At 35.5% G+C, this 23,329-nt stretch overlaps 1 protein-coding gene across 1 annotated transcript in view; it reads right to left on the reverse strand.

The window, feature by feature from the left end:
- The window catches only part of IQCM (IQ motif containing M), a 469,590-nt gene that overhangs the window by 11,876 nt on the left and 434,385 nt on the right, over positions 1–23,329 (reverse strand). The window lies entirely within an intron of this gene.

Raw genomic sequence — 23,329 nt, forward strand, 5'->3', positions numbered from 1 at the left:
ACTAGTGTATCTCTAATTCATTAAGTAGTACATAGTATTCTATTATATGAATGGACCATAATACTCCTCTACTGATTAACATTTTCTTTGTTGCCCAGTTTTACCAACTAAAAATAATGCTAAAATAAGCATGCTTATTTATTCAGTATGCTCTTATTTCCATGTGATAAGATTTCCAACATGAAGTGCAGAGTCAAAATTATATATCATATTAATTTGAATAGATATTGCTAAGTTGCTATCTAAAACTCTAGGAAAGTCATATTTTTACCAGCAATGTGGAACAGTGCTTCTTTGCTTATGTCCCAGCCAGCAACAGAAATTATTGCTTTATTTTGCTTTGTTTTAATTTTGGCCAATCTGAAAGCTGTGAATCTCACTGTGTTTTTTCACCTATTAGTAATTTTGAGAATCTTTGCATATATTTGATAGCTGTTGCAATTTTGTTTGGCAAATGGTTCCTCAATATCTTTTGCCTATTCTGCTATTAGATTGTCCCCTTGTTCTCTATTTTAAATAGCTCATTGTATCAAACCTCTGCCTTCTAAAGTGCAATTCCCCTTCAAATTATTTTTATAGATCTGTTTATATTATTTTTTACATAACAGTTTTGAATTTTATATACAAACAAAGTCATTTATCTTCTCTTTTATATTCTTTATTAAGGATATCTTTCCTGTTCCTAAATTGAATATGTAGCTCTTTAGATTGGCTTCCAAAGTTTTTATTAATTAAATAATTGTTTTGGACTTGTTGAATTTTATCAATTACTTCTTTTAGTATTTAGTGATAATATCATATAATCTTCCTTCTTAAAAGTATTGATGTTATAAACTATGAGAATAGAATTATTAATATGGTATCATTCTGAAATAGAATATATTTGGTCTTAGTATATCCTTCAATAGATGGCTGGACAACTTAACTTTTCTCCACATACTCAGTACTCATGACTGCTAAGGCAAAGAATACCCAACCATTTCCACCTTGTTAGAAACCTTTGGATCCTTCAGGTTCAATTATAACAAATCCACTTTCAGTTAATAGCTCTGTAGCCAGGTTTATATAAAAAGTAGCTGGGGCTGTTTCTATTACCTGGATCTCATTCTCTGCCAGTAGCTAAGAGGTGAGGCTTCCAAGAAGCAAGGACATAAGAGATGAAAATACAAGATCAATTTTAGGCCTTTCAATTTGAAATTCCTCATCATATTTCTTTTTTTGAGGCTTTAAGGGGAATGATTGGAAAATACAGGGTAATAAAAGTTAAAGACATTAGAGTCAATGTGAAAGGCACAAACACTTTGTTTTTTTTTTTTTTTTTTTTTTGAGATGTAGTCTCGCTGTGTCACCCAGGCTGGAGTGCAATGGCATGATCTCAGCTCAGTGACCTCTACCTCATGAGTTCAAGAAATTCTCCCACTTCAGCCTCCCGAGTAGCTGGGATTACAGGCACCTGTCATCATGCCTGTCTAATCTTTGTATTTTTGTAGAGATGGGGTTTCACCATGTTGACTAGGCCAGTCTTGAACTCCTGACTTCAGGTGATCCTCCTGCCTTGGCCTCCCAAAGTGCTGGGATTACAGGCATGAGCCACCACACCTGGCCAGCACAAATACATTTCTCTGAGCTGACCTAGATCCTAATATTCCAAACAAATATATGAGATTAACATAAGGAAGAGGCCCAACTAAAAAAAGATATTTTTAAAACCTAAAAAAAAAAATGTACAAATGCATTTTATCCCAAATGTTCTACATAACTTAGTATATTCCTTAACCTTCATTTGTTTTATACCTTATCACAAAAGTGGTAAAGCATTACTATGATGATCTACCAGAAAATTCTCAAGCAAGAGCTTAATTATTTTAACTATGTTAGGAAAACAGCAGTGAAGATTTGAATTGCCAAATTGCCTGAGAAGAAATAATCATAAGAAAATTAAACAAGTGTTCTGATATATGTGCACAATGAGAAAAAGCAAAGAAGGTTCAAACCATCTGTGCTTATAATCTTTTGGGTTCTAATTGAAATCCAAATTATCTTAATGGGATTTAGATAGCAATGTTTAATAGACAAACTTTGCAAAGCAATATCTCACCAGAAAGTAATAAAAATCTTGCAATAATTTTTAAAATATTTATTTGTTCTTATTTATTAATTTAGGAGACAGGGTCTCACTCAGTCACTCAGGCTGGAGTGCAGTGGTGCAATCACGGCTCACTGCAGCCTCAGTCTCCTGGGTTTCAGAGATCTTCCCACCTTAGCCTCCCAGGTAGCTGGGACTACAGGCTGGGGCCACCACATCTATCTGGCAATTATTTTATTTTTGTAGAGACAGGGGTTCCCTATGTTGCTCAGGCTGGTCTCAAGCTCCTGTCCTGAGGCAATCCTCCTGTCTCAGCCTCCCAAAGTGTTGGGATCATAGGCTTGAGCCACCACACCCCACCTATTGTAATATTTTTAGCATAGAGTTTATGAGCATGAACTTTGGAATTAGTTAAGACCGGAGTCCAAATATTGGCACTTCTACTTAACACTTCTGTGATTTTAAGAAAGAGGAACTTGCATTTCTTTATCTGTAAAATGAAAATAACAGAACCTACCTTCAAGGATTAGTATAGGAATTGAAAGAGAAAATATACATAAAGCACTTAATTTGAATATACAGTAATTTCTCAACAAACTTGAGCTGTTATTATTCCCCCTTTCCTCTTTTTTTGTCCTCCTCCACCCAGAGGGCCAATAATAGCTTATCATAATTTGCATATATATGTATATATATATATGTACACACACACACAATACACATACTACACACACACACACACACACACACGTACGCACACACCCTTATATAGGGTTTATTGGGTTTTGTAAAAAGTGTGCTTGCTTTGTGAATGTACTTCCAGACAAGCAAACAACCCTCTATTCCAGTAAACTGACCACCAAGTTGTTTCTTCTCATCTTTCCCTGTAGATACGTTTCTGTATCTACCACTGATGCATCTACATTCAGATGTTTAGACTACTGAAATATATAATTCTTCTTTCACTCTGACAGGTTTCCAACACCCAACCCTATTCCTCCACCTCCACACACAGCCCACATTAAATTCTAGCAAATGTGTATTTTTATTTTGTTAATTCTTCACAGATAAATCAGATAGATAGATCTATCTGGTGTATCTCAGATATAACCAATACACAGCCCAATTTTCCTGCCTTCTCACCCTTCCCTTCTTATGTGAACATGACTCCGGAAATATTGTAAGACTCAGTCAGGGGAATTTCTCGAATTTCCTACTTTTAGACTTAAAGTTAGGCAATGACAACTTCTGAGTAAGCATAGTTGTTAAGATGAGTATATAATCCCTTACCAAACAGGGTCTACATCTATGGAAGGGCTGGAACAGGACGTGTTTATAGGGTAAATAGGCTCAAAGTTGTAAATTACCACTAGATGTCACCCTTTGTAACATGTAAACAAATGTGAGGCAACTTTCTACTACCAAAGTACTCTGGAGTCAAGGCACTTGCCCCAGACCTGAGAAACACCTAACATTAACATCGACTCTGCCTGTGACCCACTGCCACACTGGAAACAAATAATAAAGATTAATCTCCAATGTAATACTGAGGCTGGCTCTGAGGGTCCTCTGATTAGGATAGGAAAACCCACTTATTTTCACCAATAAGGACTTCATTTATTAACTGTCCACCTCCAAAGGGCTGAGGCACAACTGCCGTGTTTCTGTCTCCAAGAGTATCTATTTTTCCAAGCTCCATCATGCCAGAAGACTGATGGAATTACCTCTTTTGTTCTCTTAGATTGTGTTGGTATCACTAGCAAGAACTCATATGGACCTCTGATTTTGTGATGAAAACCAAGATTAGTCAATACCTCTTTATCACATAAAGCTCCACAGAAATATGACCTAGCTGTCCCCGATTCTCCAAGATTCATTCTGCCACTGCTGACAGATCATGAAAGTTAATTTTGAGGCTGAAAATGTAGCATTTTTCTCCTTCTCAAAACTGCACAGGAACTGAAGTGATAAAACATTGCTTAATTAATGAAAAATCCCAATTCTACTTTCTCTAGATTCACATGTAGCATTTCTCTGCTTCTAAGGATGGCCATCCCTAAAGATCTAGTGGTATGATCTAACCATGACCAAATCCTTTGTCTCCATTTGATACTTCTCATGAATTTCTCAAGTTTTAAAAAAATTTTAATTAATCTGAACCAATAGTTAAAAACAACATCTGATATTTGATTCTTTCAACAACTTTCTGATAAGTACTTTAATTATCCCTATTCACAACTAAGGAGGAAACTAAAGCTAACAATTTAAGTAACATGCTCAAGATCAAGGAGCTACTAAATGCCAAAGCTTGGGCTTTAACCCATAGTAACTGCAGTTGACAATCAAGTCAAGCTTGACTATTACCTACATTTTCAGAGAAATATATTTCAATTATTTGTAAACTTAGTTGTATTTCTTCAATTTATCTTTACATTAAATTTACATTTTGTTTTGTAAACTAAAGTTTACTATTGTTTATGAACTCATAGAATGTATTACTGACAAGTTTTATGAACAAACATAAGTGTTTAATATAAGGTGTTCCATGAATTTTACAATAAAAGAAACTCTGGGGGATGTGCCTGCTAAACCCATGGGCATGTAGATATATGTAAACTTAAATGTAACCTTCCTAAGCAACCTGTAGGGTAGCCCCATATTTGAATAGAGAAAGCTCATTCAAATATGGGGCTTCATGATAGCTTTTCAGAAGGTTTAAGAACAAGTTAAGGTCACATAAACAGTAATTGGCAGGATGAAAGTGTACATACGGATTGGGTTTTCTGACCATAACATTTGTTTAATTTTCATTAAACTGAGCAGTCTTTCAAAGTGAAGACTGTTTCTCAAATTTTACAGTTTTGGCTTTAATTTTTTTTCTTATTAACAAACTAACCTTAAGAAAATCAGTTTGTAATCATATTCTCAGTTGCATCTCTTTTTCTCACTTCATTCTATTGTCATAGTTCTTTGGTTTTGAGGGACAAAATTAGTCGTGTTACATCCTAGAATTTTTATCATTTGGCATCTACTATACTGGTAGTAAAGATTTTACGTATAATATCCATTATACCATATCTGCATAGCACATGAATATTATGTACCAATCCAGACAGTTGCATGTCTGAGATGATTTATCATGCAATCTGTGTCTATAAGACATAATAAACAGAATAGGTAAGTGAGGCTTCTCAGAAAAACTGCAAAAATAAAGACCTTGTGTTAAATCTTCTGAAAGAAAATGTTGATTAGACTGATATTGTGAAAGCAAATGAAGTAACTAAATGTAGAAAGTTTTAAACAATACTCTGGATCTTATTTTGTGTCAGGCACTAGTGAAATCACTTTATATGTTATTTTACTTTTTTCAATCACTACCCTTACATGACACCTACAATTGTAATCTCAAATTTTACACATGAGGAAAGTGAAGCATAGAAATTTCAAGTAAATTTCTCACAGTCACATCACTAGTAAACTCCATGACTGGACTTCAAACCTAAGTAGTGTAAGTGGGGTATCTGAATCCAGCAGCAACAATAACAGCAATGAATCAGACACCGCATAAGCACTTTACCTGTATTTTCTCATTTAACCTTGACACTAACCCTATGAGATGTTACTATTGTAATTCTCATTTTAAGAATGAGAAAACAAAGGTTCACAGAGGTTAAATAACTTGTGCAATACATCATATTTAATGGATGGCTCTTCAGGATTTGAATCTAGCTAGTCAACATACATGTATTTTATACATTTTTTTCATTGTTGACATTATAATCTTAGGCCCATGAATTAAAATATAAAATGGTTATACAAGCATTTATAAATATTTTCTATTCATGGATATTGATTCTGTCATGGATATTGCAGGTTGACTCCTCACTTCTGGCCACCTTTTAGATCTAGAGCACGTAGAAATTTTAAAACCTATTTCTCAGAGGACCATGGAACTCAAACTCTGGATGTTAATTATTTTTCACCAGTTAGCTACATTCACTTAAGATTCAGAAGACAGAAATAAGGTTGAAACCTTTTTTCTGCCCTTGCCTTTTCTTTTAGTTCTTCTTGCAGGCAAGGTTAAAGAAAAGTGAGTTTTTTCTGCTGTAGTGTTAGAAAGGCTGTTATCTAGAACAGAAGCATTTGCAGTAGCAGCAGCAGTGGCAGCAGCAATGGCATCTTCTTGATTTCCCCTCCTGATTTTGTGGATCCCCACCTGGGGTATGTTCTTGAATTCGTAACTCCAATCCAATGTAAGACACGAAGGTGGTAGCACCCTTGATAGGTCATCTCTTTAGTGTTCTGAGTCATTTCTGGAAGCCCAAACTAGAAATCACCCCTTTAGCCCCCCAACAAATTTAAGTACTTAATTATTGTATCCTGTCTACTTATTTATCTATCACATTTCTAGTGTGTGTTTCCTGCCCTGGGTTTTGACTGATACAGTATTCATTGTTCAAACTGCATTAGGGCTGCCTGACAGAAGTTCTTGTAGCTAATGCCTTTCAGAGACTGTGTTGCTGACCTGTTTTACAGTTTTGTCTCTCCATTAATTTCAGTCAATCTTCTTCATCCCATCCCCCTTTCTCAGTAACTTCATCCGTTCACTACTCCAAAAACATCTTTGAAAACCATTTTGACAGCCAAGCTTAACAAACCCCAAAATGATAACATTCCAGTTTAGGAAAGTTATTTTGAAAGAAAAAGAAAATTCTAGACATAGAATGTTCAAATTTTTATTTGTTGTAAGACACTTAAAATAATAATGTTATTAATGAAAGGAAGTTTTGTTTGTTTGTTTTCCTGCTTTCTAATGTATTTATACTGGAAACATGTCCTGAGACCTAGCTCCCAACTCCCGCCAACCTTGACCTTCCACTCACCTTTTACCACTGTGGTTACATGCTTTGCTGCTGTTGCTGCTTGACTCTTGCCCTGAATGTTATGTTTCAAAAAATAAGCTTAGGTTTTTTTACCTGATACTTAGCTTTTGTCATAAAATATAATTATCTTCAAGACATGCGTATAAAAACCAGAGGACAAGATTATGCCAAGTTCCTTGCCTCTGCCATGTTTTCTTTCATTGTGTGTGTATGCGTGAGAGAGAGATATTCTTTATTAGCAAAATTTAACAGAGAAGTAGCCATTAAGGTAGTCTCAAATACATTCAGTTAAGTAACTTTCAAGAATACATATTGGTATCGAAGCACCTTGCTTAATTTGTACTCAGCTGCACACTAAAATAAATACCATACATATTTATATGTGATGGCTGTTGGGAAGAATATCAGAAGGGTAAACAACATTTGGGAAAACCAACAGGCATTTGTTTCTTTGTACCTGACCAAAACTACATTCAGCTGGTATTTGTGCTACTACATAGATGGGCGCCTACAGGCCATCTGATATTTCTGTTCTTGTCGTCTTTCTCTGTAGAAGGAAGGGAGGAAGCAAAGAGATCAAGAACTATGTCTTAGTCCCAGACACCATGGTCAAATCAAAGAAGAATAACACAAAGGAAAGTCCATATCACCAGAAGCTGGGTTAGTTTCTACTTTCTGTTTCTGGATGGCAATCAGGAAGAGTTTTGTAAAAATATATGCGTATGTGTAGTAAACAATTTCTACTCTCAAAATGTTTTAAACATTAGTTTGAAAAATTAATCAGGTTAATGCATTTCTGTGGAAAGAACAAGCACTTTTTGTCATTTGGTTTCTTTCCAGGTCTTTTACAAAAATATGAACTACAATTATCATTGCTATTTTCTTGCTTCTGTTTTTCCTAAATATTTCCATTTAATTCATTGATTCTTCCTCTCAGTTTATGTTTCTTCAAATTCAGATTGGAAGTATGACATTTTCTCAGAAAACAGAATTGGATGCTTCAAGGTTATTTTGATTTAAACTTACAAATAATCATTTAATGAAACGAAAAAACGTCTGTTCAATTTTCACTGATAAGGCCAGAATAACAGAATATAGACAATTATATAGACAATATAGACAATTATAAAAAATTATATTTTATAGCAAAAGCCAAGTATCAGGTAAAAGCACCTAAACTCCTTTTTTGAATAACAGAATAACAGAAATGGAATATTTAGGTATTTTGTTTCCAATGATTTATTACAAAATTTTACAAATATATTAAAATCATGGAAGAATTATACGGAGAAAACCACCTAAATTGTACAATTAATATTTTGCTGTGTTTTCTTTATCACGCATCTCTCCATCTATTTGCTCTGTTTGGGAATTCTATAACCACCTCAAAAGAGGAATCAGGTGAAAAACATTAGAAAGGGCATGATTTTATAGATATATTCCCACCCCACACTTAATAATGTTTTCATACATTTTGATTTTGCTTTTTACTATCAAAATTGCTATAAAATTTTGGAAAATGTTTTAAGTGAACCCTGGGATTTTGTGACTCAGATCTCAATATTTTCTGTAGTTTTTCCCATGCTTTTCAATAAAGTAGGGTTTGTTGAGAAGTAGAGAAGGGTTATCATTGAGTATCAGACTAATATATAAAACTCCTTACATGCCATCACTCTGCCCTCAATTTTTAAATAATGGGATTTTATAAAAAGACTGAATAAAGGACTCTAAAGCGATAAACTACAGAGAGATACAAGATGCTATTGCCAAAAACCAGATAGCATTCAATTAGTTTTTTTAAAGGCATTCTTATCACATCTCCTCCTAATATTAGCTTTCTCAATAAACAATAGCCTGCTGCAATATTGCCAGGGTTGCCCAGCTGAGATGACAATGTGCAGTGACAGATGATTGGGATCATCCGAAACTGTTGATGTTATTCACAAACGGCACTCACTGGTCCTTTAGTTTAGGAGATTATTCTATGACTCTAACATGAAATCAGATTAATATTTATGTGGTAAGAGAGATAAGAAATGCATTTTTCTGCAATAAAAAATAACCAAACATATTTTATGGGTCCATTTTCAGCTACTAACTTTTATCTAATTGAGTCTGATATGTACATAAGATAATGAGCACACACATCTTTCTGCTCTTTGAAAAGGCTTTAAATCTTGTATGACTATTCAAGACCTTAATTTAGGCTTTCAGATTGTATTTGCTTTAAATGAAGGAAAAATCAGTAGTGTAAAAAATATCTACAATTTAGTATAATAATGCTACCATTCATACTGGGTTATGTCAATCTCTGGTTTTTAGACATAGGAATTACTTGGTCACATGAAGCTACTGGGTCAAATTAAAGTTTGTAATAATATTTTATAGACCATTCTTTTTCTCCAGAATACAGAAAATTTCTAGTATTAAAACAAAAAATAAATAAGTCATTACTTTAATCCATCTAACTAAAAAGTATATTTTTAATATGTTTTGAAACATTGGCTGATTTGATAGGATTGAATCAATTACCATTCTGAAAAAATATTAAATTTTATTTAGATGCTAGAACTGAAATACAACATATTGAAATCTTCGTAACATGGTAATATTTTCAATTCAAGACACAAAGCAATTACTAGCTTATGATAAACAGAACATTTCTGAAGATTATCTGAAAGGCCCTGAAAGGTCTGGCTGCTTCCTATCTTTCCAGTCTCATCTGGAATGATGCTTGCAGGATTTCCAGGTGAGTCATCTCTCTAGTTTCCTCCTACCTTATTGAGCTACTTCTCCTCAATATTTAAAGATTCTCTATTTTCTCTGACCTGGAATCATATTGTAAGCCTCAAACTTTCCTCTGTCTTTTTTCACTCTCTTGATGTCCTCATCCAGTCCTGTGTCTTTAAATATCATGAATTTGTTAGTGTTTATCAAATGTATATTTCCAGTCTGAATGTCTCCCTAAGCTCCAGATTTGGTGGGGAAAAATCCTATGATCTACTACATATCCAGAAAATGTGGACCCTGTCAGTGACGTGCTATGCTAGCGAGAGCAAATTCTATATGTCTCCTCCCAATTTTGCATTCAGAGACACGTAGGTAGCTTGAAACCAGCCATATTGGAAGTATTTAGCCCATGAAAATCAGCAAATGCTAAAAATCCTCACCTGCCCTTCCAGAGCTAGGTTAGCAGCATACAACTGCCTATCACGTCCTGAATAGGCCTGATATTGTTTGGCTGTGTCCTCACCCAAATCTCATCTTGAATTGTAGCTCCCATAATTCCCTCGTGTTGTGGGAGGGACCAAGTGGGAGAAATTTTAATCATAGGGATGGTTTCCCCCATACTGTTCTCGTGGTGGTGAATAAGTCTCATGAGATCTGATGGCTTTACAAGAGGAAACCCCTTTCACTTGGTTTTCATTTTCTTGTCTTATCTGTCAGCATGTGAGATGTGCTTTTCATCTTCTGTCATGATTGTGAGGCCTCCCCAGCCACACAGAACTGTGAGTCCATTAAACCTCTTTCTTTTGTAAATTGCCCAGTCTTGGCTATGTCTTTATCAGCAGCATGAAAGTGGACTAACACAGTAAATTGGTACCAGTAGAGAGGGGAGCTACTGAAAAGATACGCAAAAATGTGGAAGCAACTTTAAAACTCGGTAACAGGCAGGCAGAGGTAGGAACAGTTTGGAGGGCTCAGGAAAAACAAAAACAAAAACAAAAACAGGAAAATGTGTGAAAGTTTGGAAATCCCTAGAGACTTGTTGAATGGCTTTGACCAAAATGCTGATAATGATATGGACAATGAAATCTAGGCTGAGGTGGTCTCAGGTGGAGATGAGGAACTTGTTGGGAACTGAAGCAAAGGTGACTCTTGTTATGTTTTAGCAAAGAGACTGGTGGCATTTTATCCCTGCCCTTTTTTGATATTTGTCTGACTTTGAACTTGAGAGAGATAACTTAGGGTATCTGGCAGAAGAAATTTCTAAGCAACACAGCATTCAATTGGTGACTTGGGTGCTGTTAAAGGCATTCAGTTTTATAAGGGAAGCAGAACATAAAAGTTTGAAAAATTTGTAGCCTGACAATGTAATATAAAAGAAAATCCCATTTTCTGAGGAGAAATTCAAGCTGACTGCAGAAATTTGCATAAGTAATAAGGAGCCAAATGTTAATCCCCAAGACAACGGGGTAAATGTCTCCAGGACATGTTAGAGACCTTTGCAACAGCCCTTCCTGTCACAAACCTGGAGGCCTGGGAGGTAAAAATTGCTTCCTGGGTCGGGCCCAGGGTCCCTCTGCTGTGTGCAGCCTAGGTACTTGGTGCCCTGCATCTCAGCTGCTCCAGCTGTGACTAAAAGGGGCCAAACTACAGCTTGGGCCATGGCTTCAGAGGGTGCAAGACCCAAGCCTTGGCAGCTTCCAGGTGGTGTTGAGCCTGCAGGTGCACAGAAGTCAAGAACTGAGGTTTGGGAACCTCCACCTAGATTTCAGAGGATGTATGGAAACGCCTGGATGTCCAGGCAGACATTTGCTGCAGGAGTGCACACTGATGGAGAACCTCTGCTAGGGCAGCGCAGGAGGGAAATGTGGGGTGGGCACCCCCACATAGAGTCCTCATAGGGGCACTGCCTAGTGGAGCTGTGAGAAGAGGGCCACTGTTCTCCAGATCTCAGAATGGTAGATCCACCAATAGTGTGCACCCTGCACACAGAAAATCCATAGACCCTCCATGCCAGCCCATGAAAGCAGCTGAAACATGCTGTACCCCACAAAGCACAGAAATGGAGCTGCCCAAGACCATAGGAATCCACCTCTTGCAACAGCATGACCCAGATGTGAGACATAGAGTCAAAGGAGACCATTTTGAGCATTAAGATTTAACTGCCCTGCTGGATTTCAGACTTGCATGGGGCCTTTAGCCCCTTTGTTTTGGCCAATTTCTTCCATTTGGAATAGGTGTATTTACCCAATGCCTATACCATCATTGTATCTAGGAAGTAACTAACTTGCTTTTGATTTTATAGGCTTACAGGTGGAAGGGACTTGCTTTGTCTTAGATGAGACTTTGGACTGTGGACTTTTGAGTTAATAATGAAATGAGTTAAGACTTTGGGGGACTGCTGGGATGGCATGATTGGTTTTGAAATGCGAAGACATGAGATTTGGAGGGGGCCAAGTGTGACATCAGGGTTTGCCTGTGTCCTCACCCAAATCTCATCTTGAATTGTAGCTCCCATAATTCCCTTGAGTCATGGGAGGGACCAAGTGGAGATAATTGAATCATGGGGGCGGTTCCCCCATACTGTTCTCATGGTGGTGAATAAGTCTCATGAGATCTGATGGTTTTATAAAGGGAAATCCCTTTGGCTTGGTTTTCATTCTCTTCTCTTGTCTGCTGCCATGTGAGATGTGCCTTTCATCTTCCACCATGATTGTGAGGCCTCCCCAGCCACATGGAACTGTGAGTCCATTAAACCTCTTTCTTTTGTAAATTGTCCTGTCTCAGCTATGTTGAAAATGGACTAATACAAGGCCCAAGAAAAACAGGACCAAGAAGATCATGAATAATGAATGTGCTCTTCTGTGTGTGTGTGTGTGTGTGTGTGTGTGTGTGTGTGTGTGAGAAAAGATTATTGTATTAGCAATTCCTTTAATACTATTCCTTAAATCCATTCTTTCAGTTTATTAAAAGTAAATCTATACCCACAAAGTCCCAAATTCAGATTGGCAGCTCAATTTGGTGGCCCAGAGGTATGTAACCTATTATTCCAGATGCAATTACAAAGTTATGGCAATATGTGAAGTCAAGGAAACAAATTGAATTACTTTTAGGAAAATTTTGCTCATAATTATTGTCTAGATTAAGAATCTTATGGTGCTTCTAATCTCTCTCCAATCCATGTGCTTAGATAAGGGAGGAGATACTAAACACAGACTGGCCAGAATCTCTTTTGGAAGAAGAGGGTCAATTAGCTGTTGGTAGCCACGTTGGAAAGTCGTCTTTATATATCCTGTCTGACACTGCTGCCATAAAAACCCATGTGTTAGGGGGCAGAGGAAATCAGGTATCAGGAAAGAGAATAAAGTAAATGTTCAAAGAGAAAGAGTGCTAAGAGATCCCACAGACCACGAAAGAGAGGGAGAGAGAGCCAATTGACATTCTACAACCCCAATTCCCATGCAGCATAGTTTTATTAGGTTTCACATGCTTCCATTCTGTTCTCGAATGAATACCACTTTTTCTCAGTTCTTATTAATAATATCATTTAAGGTTTAGTTGAGAAAAAAGTTTCTTTAATTTCTAGACTTGGTATTTAATTGACCTCTTGCAATCTATGCTTAGATGTGTAATAGTCATTTCAAAATTCACATGCCTAAAACTGAACTCCTGAATTTCCCCCAAAGGTGCTTCATTCACATTTCATCTTCTTCTCAGCTCAGTAAATTTCTGTATCTTTTTCAGGCTAAAACTATTTGACTTTGATTCATTTTTTCTCACATAACTATATCCAACCCTATAGCATGTCCTGCTGACTCTATCTTCTGAATAGAATATTCAAAGTCTGCACACTTCTTGTCATCTTCATTACCACCTCCTTTTTCTAAGCCATTATTTTGTCCTGCTTGGATTATTGCAATAACCCTTTGTAGTCCCTGTTTCTGCCTCCTCTTCTCCCTTCAGTCTATTTTCTACACAGCAGCCAGATTAAACCATGTCATTCTTCTGATCACCATGCCATTAAGCTTCCCATTTCTCTCAGGCTAAAAGCCAAAAACCTTATAATGGCATCTCCTCTTTCACTGTCTAACCTCACCTCCAACTATTTGCCTCCTCATTGACTTATTTCCAACTACATAGGCTTCTCAGCTCTTCCTGAAACACTCTCTTCTCAGGCCCTTTGCCTTTGCTGTTCACTCCACTTCTCAGGATTTCTCCTCAATTATCTACCTAGCCCCATTACTAATCTTCAGGTCTTTGCTCAAATGTCAACTTCTGAGTGCAGTTTTTCCTATCATTGCATTTAAACTAAAGTATCACCTACCCCTAGGATGCCCTATCCCTCTTCTAGCTCTTTCCCCCATAGTATGTATGTATGTATGTATGTATGTATGTATGTATGTATATATATATATATTTTTAGATGAAGTTTAGATGGAGTTTAGATGGGCTCTTGTTGCCCAGGCTGGAGTGCAATGGCACAATCTTAGCTCAGTGCAACCTCTGCCTCCCAGGTTCAAGTGATTCTCCTGCCTCAGCTTCCTGAGTAGCTGGGATTACAGGCATGTGCCAACAAGCCCAGCTAATTTTGTATTTTCAGTAGAGATGGGGTTTCACCCTGTTGGTCTCGAACTCCTAACCTCAGTGATCCACCCGCCTCAGCCTCCCAAAGTGCTGGGATTACAGGCATGATCCATCGTGCCTGGCTTTCCATAGTATTTAGAAGTATTTACCATAGCATGCATTTTCTTCATTTTTACTTTTTTTGTTTCTCTCTACTAAAATATAAACTCTTTGCTGGCAGGGATTTTTGACTATTGAGATCATAGCTGTTTCCCATGTTTCTAGAATGGTGCCTGGCATACAGTAGATGCCTAAGAAACCCTTGAATAAATGAATAAGTGAATTCACAGAATAAAAATACTTGTGGGGGTGCAGTTGGGGAAATGGCTGAATTACACAAACTATTTGTCTCTACTGCCCTATTTCAGTGGAATATTGCCAACTCTTTGCTCTGCTTTGTTCTATTTAGATTCTGCATCTGTGTAGATTTCTCTTCCAAAATTTGGGGATGTATAGTAATTTAGTCAGTGAAAGAGTTGTTTCCATGGATGCTTGGTAAACTGATTATAATGAAATTGGCACTGGGTCCTAGTTTTAATATGACACCATGGCATATTATAATTCTAATTTCCAATCTAAAGTTTCTCTAGTAGCGGAATAAGTACTTTCCCTGGGCATTTTTTTTTTCCTGCAGAACTTAGATAAAAAGCTCATGTTTTATTTGGCATCTGATCACTCATAGCAATCTTCTCAGATAAAAACACAATGTCAGTGAGAAGAAAGGAAAAACCTCCTGCCGAATAGAAGGGAATAATCCCTTGTAAAACTGTCTCTGGATGCTAATGAGCCAACAATAAAGGCCCTATTATGTAATTGTTTTGAATGATATTGTTCACATTAAATTTCAGTGATGCCAAAGGCAGAATCACCCTGAGGCTCTGATACATCAGTTAGAATAATGACACAGATTCAAGCTCATCAATTTTGCTAATGGCTAGTGCATCTACTTTAGACCAGCAAGGAAAAACAAAAACTTGAGTTTTACTTTTAATCTTATTTCAACGTTATTGATCATATTCTTTAACAAAGAAAAAAGAAAAATTATATTGAGGCATCAATATCCAATACCCTGAAACATGCACAAACATATCCCAATGAGACAACACTAGGATCAAAAGTGTATGAAGTCCCCCCATCTGTCCACAGGCTGAAATAACAACACTTTGTTTGTCTTCAATTTCTTGTGTCTTCATACTTTGATGTCTGGTTAGATTGGTAATTGATTCCATTACCATATGTAGACACTTTAAATAATGAAATGGGTGATACAAACTGGGACAAAATGGATAGTCAATATATTTTGACTTTCTCCAGAATCTAGGAAACTTAGGTAATATCTAGTCATTAAACCATGTTTGAAATCATAAGTAAAAAACGAATACCTTAATGGCTCTCTAAGGATAATATGGATTCCAACAGGCACTAAAATTTTATACCACATGAATGTGATACTGTGATCAAGTGGACAGCATTTTGGCATATGCAATAAACCACATTTAACATAATTCTGTTTTTAAGTGTACAATTAAGTTATGTCACAGACTGAGTAGCTGATTCCAGAAATTTTAAAGTCTTTAGCTACAAAATCTAATATTATATTTGAAAGACTAGATCTTTTTGGTAAACTGTTTACTGAAGGGATCAGCTAAGGACCTCTATGATTAATCTTCATATTCTGTATAGAATATTCTAAAGCATAAGCCAGGCATGGTGGCTCATGCTGTAATCCCAGCACTTTGGGAGGCTGAGGCAGGAGATCACCTAAGGTCGGGAGTTCGAGACCAGCCTGACCAACATGGAGAAACCCCACCTCTACTAAAAATAAAAATTAGCTAGGCATGGTGGTGTATGCCTGTAATCCCAGCTAAGTGGGGAGGCTGAGGCAGGAGAATCACTTGAACCCAAGAGGCAGAGGTTGCAGTGAGCCAAGGTCACGCCATTGCACTCTAGCCTGGGCCACAAGAGTGAAACTCCATCTCAAAAAAAAAAAAAAAAAAAGAAAGAAAGAATATTCCAGAGCATATCCTTTATTAGATATTCTTATAAAATTACAGTTTCCGTGAATGTGAAAATCATGTAGGACAGATGATAAAAAGTATATCTTCTCATGAAATTTGAGACTTGAGAATAACATTAGAGATTATCTTGCTGTAATTTTTTATATTACAGTTAAGAAACTGAGATTCAGTAAAGCAAAGTGATATGGATTCATATTAGAAGTTCTAATTGCATTATGTGACTGAAAGGGATCAGAAAAGGCCACCCCAAAACATGTTACTTTGGCATAAGAATTATTTTGAGTTCAAAGCAACTGAGAAGCAGCAGATGAAGAAAGAATTCTCTGTCCTCCCACTTTCTGACTAAAAATAGGGCATAAATTTCCTTTTATGAAGGTTTCCTGCTCTCTTCTCTCATATCAAGAAAAAGAGACAATTCTTAATCACTGGAGACTACTCTTGTCACTGGAGAGTATTTGGCATAAGAATATTTAATAAACAATCCTTACTTTACATTAGTTTTTCCATATTTTTACCTTCCCACAATTTACCATTTCAGAAGCCTAAACCTCTTTTTCTTTGTCTAGTCACTTTTCCACAATTTATCATCCTTTGTTAAAATGATTTATAAGCCCCTGGGTCTAACCACCTCTTAGGGATTTTAACTTCTTTTCTGTGAACCCCTCTCCAACTACGCATGTAAAAATATTAACATCAATAACATATGTATGCCTTTTCTCCTGTTAATCTGGTTTTTTTTTTTGTCAGTTTAACTTGCAAACCCCAGTTATAAACCTAAGAGAGTAGACGAAACGTTTTTCCTCTCTTATGACATCTCATGACACACTTGATTATTTGCCACTTGATTAAATAACAAGCATTAAGAATGTCCTCATTATTATCTATTTCTGTCATGTGTTTGTAATCCAACTGTTAGTGATTTAGCTTCTTTACTTAAAAAAATTCTTCATTAAAATTTTCTACACTATCCACTTCAGAGCTCCATTCCTCTACCTGCTACATGTATTGAGGTGATGATGAGGTGGGGGAGAGTTGAGGGGTGGGATTGCTATTGCCATTTATCCTAAAAGACTGTTTTAGAAAGATACTGGAGAGTGCCTACTGTTTTAATGTTGTAGCTCTAGCTATATTCCAGAGATTAAATGTTAATGGTTTTAATCTGCCTCCATATTCATACCATTAGGCACCTACCTATATTACTTGGGGCTTACAAAGTATCAGACAATTGATAACAAAGGGAAGTCATGATGCCTGTCATTAAAGGCCTTACAATCAAATATGAGGAGACAGCTGAAAAACGAATACAATGAAGAGGCTATAGACACCATGGTAGCAGCCTGTGCGAGAATAACAGGGGACAAAGGCAAGAGTAGACAATTGTAATAGGGTAAATTGACAAAACTCAATAGAGGTGACCCTTGAGCTCATGAAAAGTGGCTTGTTAAGGGAAAAGTGATAAGTAAGTTATGCCATTTTTGTACTGGTGGATCAATCACAAATTTATATAAAAAACTCCTGGAAACCAAAATCTTTCTCGCAAAATACAGATCCATATATCCAACTGATTTACTTGACCCATCTATTGTGCTTGACATGCTGAAATACAACTTATGGTCTTTCCTTACAAACCTGGTCTTCACTGTAGATATTCCATCCTATATCTCAAATCAGAAATCTAATCTTGATTCCTCCATTATTAAACCACTGCCAAGTCTTTTCCTGTTAATTTTACCCCCAAAGTATCTTTCAAATAAGTCCAAATTTTTCAGTTTTCTTCTTGACTACTACCATAATTCAAATTATGATCATCAACCACCTTTACTATTACATTATTTCAGTAATTAGAAGAATGCCTATCATATACTAAATGCTTAATAAATATATTTGAATGAATAGATTATTGACTGAACTATATTCCTTTCATTCCCTTTCCTTACTCTCTCATTCATTTTTCCGGAGGGAAGGCAGAGTGGTCTAGTCAGCTCTCTAATGTGATTCTCCTATTTAAAATCCTTAACTGGCTTCTCACCACTTAAAAAAAAATCATAATAGTAAGGTCCTACATAAATGTATTGGTTAATGCTCCATCTTGAACAAAATAAGAAATGTGAGTTTGTGCACCTGTAATTTACTATTATTGTATAACATGTTCACTGTAATGACACTTCCAGCTTGAATAATTTGAAACTCTGGGTATCACGTACTTCAGTGGATGCAAGTGGAGAGAGAAGAGTGAGGGAAAGTGGTAATCTCATGGGCGCATATTTTTGAAAATAAAATTTTAATTGCAATTATTTTTCAAACACAAAATACAGAGAATATGTAACAAACTCCATATACTTATTACATAGATCAAACAGTTATCAATACTTTGCATTCTAATTTTTTAGTTGAAGTATTTTAGAGGCAATCCTAAATTTCATGTCACTTAATTTCAACATATTTAAATAAGCCTTTTAAAAATATGAAGATTTTCTTGCATTCTACAATCATTATCATAACTAACATAAATAGCAAAAATTCCTTTGTATCATCTGATATCAAAGCCATATTCAAAACTTTTCAGTTGTCTCAAAAAAACTATCTTTTTAAAATATGGGTTATTATAATCAGGATCCAAACAAGGTCCACACAGTGTGTTTGGTGATGTCTTCTAAGTCTCTTAATTTGAAGCATTCCTTTGTCAGTTCTTTTTAAAATTTCATCTCATTGACTTGAAGAAATTGGGTCAGGTGTCCTATAGAATGTCCTATATTATATATTTTTCTGTTTGGTCCTCTGTGGTTTCACTTAACTTCTCTTACTAGTAATACAAATTTTCTGTCAGCTGTCAGCTCAAAAGGTTTTAATAGGTTCAGGTTTAATGTCTTTTTGTATCTCCCTTTACCAAAAACTACATAAGTGATGCTATCTATTTCATGTAGCACCACAAATCAGGCACAAAATACCTAGTGGTCTACCCCTTAGTGATGCTAAAATAGATATGGATTCAATTAGTGTCTTAGTCCATTCAGGCTACTATAACAACATACCATAGATTGGGTAACTTATAAGCAACAGAAATCTATTTCTCACAGTTTAACATGGGGAAGTCCAAGATCAAGGTACTAGCATATTCAGTATCTGGTGAGATTCCACTCTCTGGTTTGTAGATGACACCTTCTAGCTGAGTCCTCACATGATGGAAGGGGCAAACAAGCTCCTCCAGCACTAATCCCATCCATAAGCGCTTCATCATCATGACCTAATCATCTCCCAAAGGCCCCTACCTCTTGATATCATCACCTTGAGGGTTGGGATTTCCACATATGAATTTTTAGGAGACACAAACTTTCCGACCATAGCGGGTGGTGACAGATGGATCCCTCTACTATAGAATTACCAATCAGTCTTTTACCCAACAGCTCCATTCTTTGGTGATCTTTGTCCAAATTAGGTTTCTTAGGGGTTATAAAATGATGATTTTTTTACTTCTATCAATTCTCTTATATTTATTTGCTGGAATTTCTTTTCAAGAAAACCTTTCTTTTATCATTCAAGGCTTTTTGTTTGCCCTAAAATATAATTCATATAGAAAGCTGCATTATTTTTAATTATTTTCCTTTGATAATAGGAACTGGTCCAGGGCCTATTTCTTTTTCTTTATAGCTTTATTTCATGTACCATAAATTTCACTCCTTTAAAGTGCACAGTTCAGTGGTGTTTAGTATATTCGAAGTTGTACAATCTATCATCATAGTAGAATTTTATAACATTTTCAATACCCACTCTCCCAAAAAGCCCACCCATAACAGTCATCCCCTACTACCTCTACTCCTCAGCCTTAAGCAACCAATAATCTGATTTTTGTCTCTATAGATTTGTCTATTCTGAATATCTCACATAAATGGGATCACGTAATATTCCATTTTGTGATTCTCTTCTTTCACTTAGCTCAACATTTTCAAGGTTTATTTATGGCAAAGCATGCATCAATACTCCATCATTTTGATTGCTGAACAATATTCCATTGTACAGAAATAGCATATTGTGTTTATCCATTCTTCAGTTGATGGACATTAGGTTATTTCCATTTGGGAGCTATTATGAATAATATTGCTACCAACAGTTGTTGATGAGTTTTATACTGACTTATGTTTTCACTTTTCTTGGGTAGATATCTGGAGTGGAATTGCTGGGTCACATGTTAGATGTGTGTTTATCATTTCAAGGAAGTACAAACTGTTTCCCAAATTGCACCATTTTACATTCCTACCAGTGACATATAAATAAGTGTTTCAATTTCTCCATATATTCATCATGGATATATGAATACATTCATTAATACTGACTTTCTTATTTTGCCATCATAGTGAGTGTGAAATACATTTTCACTGTACTTTTGATTTTCATTTCCCTAAAGATACTGAGCATCTTTTCATATGCTTATTGGACATATATATATGTCCAAATATATACACACACACATATATACACACACACACATACACATACACACATATACACACACACACATATATACACACATATAATTGGAGAAAGGACTACTCTCATTCTTGGCCTATTTTTAAATTAGGTTGTCTTTTATTGTAAATGTTCTTCTGTATTGAATACAAGGCCATTATCAGAAATACAACTTGCAGATATTTTTTTCTCCCAATCTATGGGTTGTCTTTTAACTTTCCTGATGGGTGCCCTGTGAAGCATGAAGTTTTAAATTTTGGTGAAGTACAACTTACTTACTTATTTATTATTTGTGCTTTTTTGTGTCATAGTCAAGAAACCATTGCCTCATCTGATATCATAAGGATTTACTCTTATGTTTTATTCTAGAAATTTCGTAGTTTTCACTCTTATGGTTATGCATATAATGCATCTTGAGTTAATTTTTGTGTATCTAATTTTGGAAGGGATCCAAATTCATTCTTTTGGCATGCGGATACATAGTTGTCCCAGGACCATTTGATGTTTTCATGATTCTTTTCCTACCAATTTTTGTGGCAATCTTGTAAAAATTAATTGATCATAATGTGAGAGTTTGTTTCTGGACTTTTAATACCATTCCATTTATTGATATGCCTCTCTTTATGCAAATATCACAGTCTTGATTACAGTTCCCTTGTAGTTAAGTCTTAAATAAAGAATCCTCCAATTCAAGTGGGTGTTTCAACTTTGTTCTTTTTTTTCAAGATTGTTCTATTTTTGGTCCCTTGCATTTCCATATGAACTTTAGAATCAGCTTATCAATTTCTAGAAAAAGAAACAACTTAGATTTTATATGGATTGCATTGAATCTGTAGATCAGGTTGGAGAGACTGCCATCTTGGTGGTAATGCTGATCTGTAAACATGAGATGTTTTCAATTAATTAGATCTTATTTAATTTATTTCAATCATATTTTGTACTTTCAGTATACAAGTATTGTACTTACATTGTTAGAATTATTCTTTTAAAAACATTCAGTCTTTGTGCTATTTTAAATGGTTAAATGGAATCAGTTTCTTAATTTTGTTGTATGATTACTAATTACTGATATATAGAAATACAAATGGATTTGTATATTAATTTACCTTGTATCCTGGCTGAATTCATTTAACAGTAGGATTTTCTTTTTATGAGATTTTATCATCTGCAAATAGAAATAGTTTTACTTCTTCCTTCTCCATCTGGATATCTAGATGCTTTTTTTCCTAATTATCCTGGCTAGAACATCTAGTGCAATGTTGAATGGTAGCAGTGAGAATAGCTACCCTAAAGGCATTTCTGATCTTAGGGGAAAAGTAATAATTCTTTCTCCATTAAATATTATGTTAACTATGGGATTTTCATAGATTGACTTTATCAGGTTGAAGAATTCCCTTATATTCCCAGTTTGTTGAACACTTTTGTCACGAAACTGTGTTGGATTTTGTCACATAATTTTTCTGCATTGAGATAATCATGTGCTTTTTTTCTTTATTAATATTGTATAACGCATTAATTGACTTTCAGAAGTTAAATGAATCTTGTTTCATGGGTTAAATCTCACTTGATCATGGGGTGTAATCATTTTTACAAGCCTTTGGATTCAACTCTTTAGTATTTTGTTGAGGATTTTTGCTTCTACATTCACAAGGAATATTTGCCTGTAGTTTTGGGTTTTTTTTTTTTCTTTATACCTGTCTGGTGTTGGTAATACTGGCCTCACAGAATGAGTGAGAGAAATATCCTCTCCTCTTCTATTCTTGACTTCAAAACGTAACTACAAAGCAGAAGTAATCAAAGCAATGTGATACTGGCACAAGGATAGAGAGAGATAAATGGAATAAAAATTAGTTAGATAAGAATTGGTATTAATTCTTCTTTAAATGTCTGATAGGATCCAACAATGAAGCCCTCTGAACCTGGGATTTTCCTTATGGGAAGGTATTTTACTAGTAGTTCGATCTCTCTACTTGTTTAGGGCTATTCAGATTTTATATATTCTGGGAGGTCAGTTTCAATAGTTCCTGTGTTTCTGGGGTCTGTCCATTTTGTGGAAGTTATCTAATTTGTTGGCATACAGTTGCTTATAGTATTCTTTTATTATTCTTGCATCCGTAAGGTCAATAATGATAGCCCCTCTTTTACTCTCGAATTTAGTAATTTGAGTCTTGTTTGTTTTTCTTTGTCAGTCTAACTAAAGATTGATAGCTTTTGTTAGTTTTTAAAAACCAACTTTTGTTTTTTGTTGATTTTCAATATATTGTTTTTCTATTCTTTATCTCATTTACTGTGTTTCTTCTCTGACATTCATTATTTCCTTTCTTCTTCTTGCTTTGAGTATAGTTTGCTCTTCTACTTCTGGATTCTTAAGGTAGAAGATTAGGTTGTTGCCTCGATCTTTTTAAATGTAGGCATTTGTGGCTACATAAATTTTACTCTAAGCACTGCTTTAGTTACATCTCATAAGTTTCAGTATGTTGTATTTTTATTTCCATTTGTCTCAAAGTATTTTCTAATGGTACTTATAA

This window comes from Theropithecus gelada, chromosome 5 (assembly GCF_003255815.1).
Source record: "Theropithecus gelada isolate Dixy chromosome 5, Tgel_1.0, whole genome shotgun sequence".
NCBI classification, from domain to species: domain Eukaryota; kingdom Metazoa; phylum Chordata; class Mammalia; order Primates; family Cercopithecidae; genus Theropithecus; species Theropithecus gelada.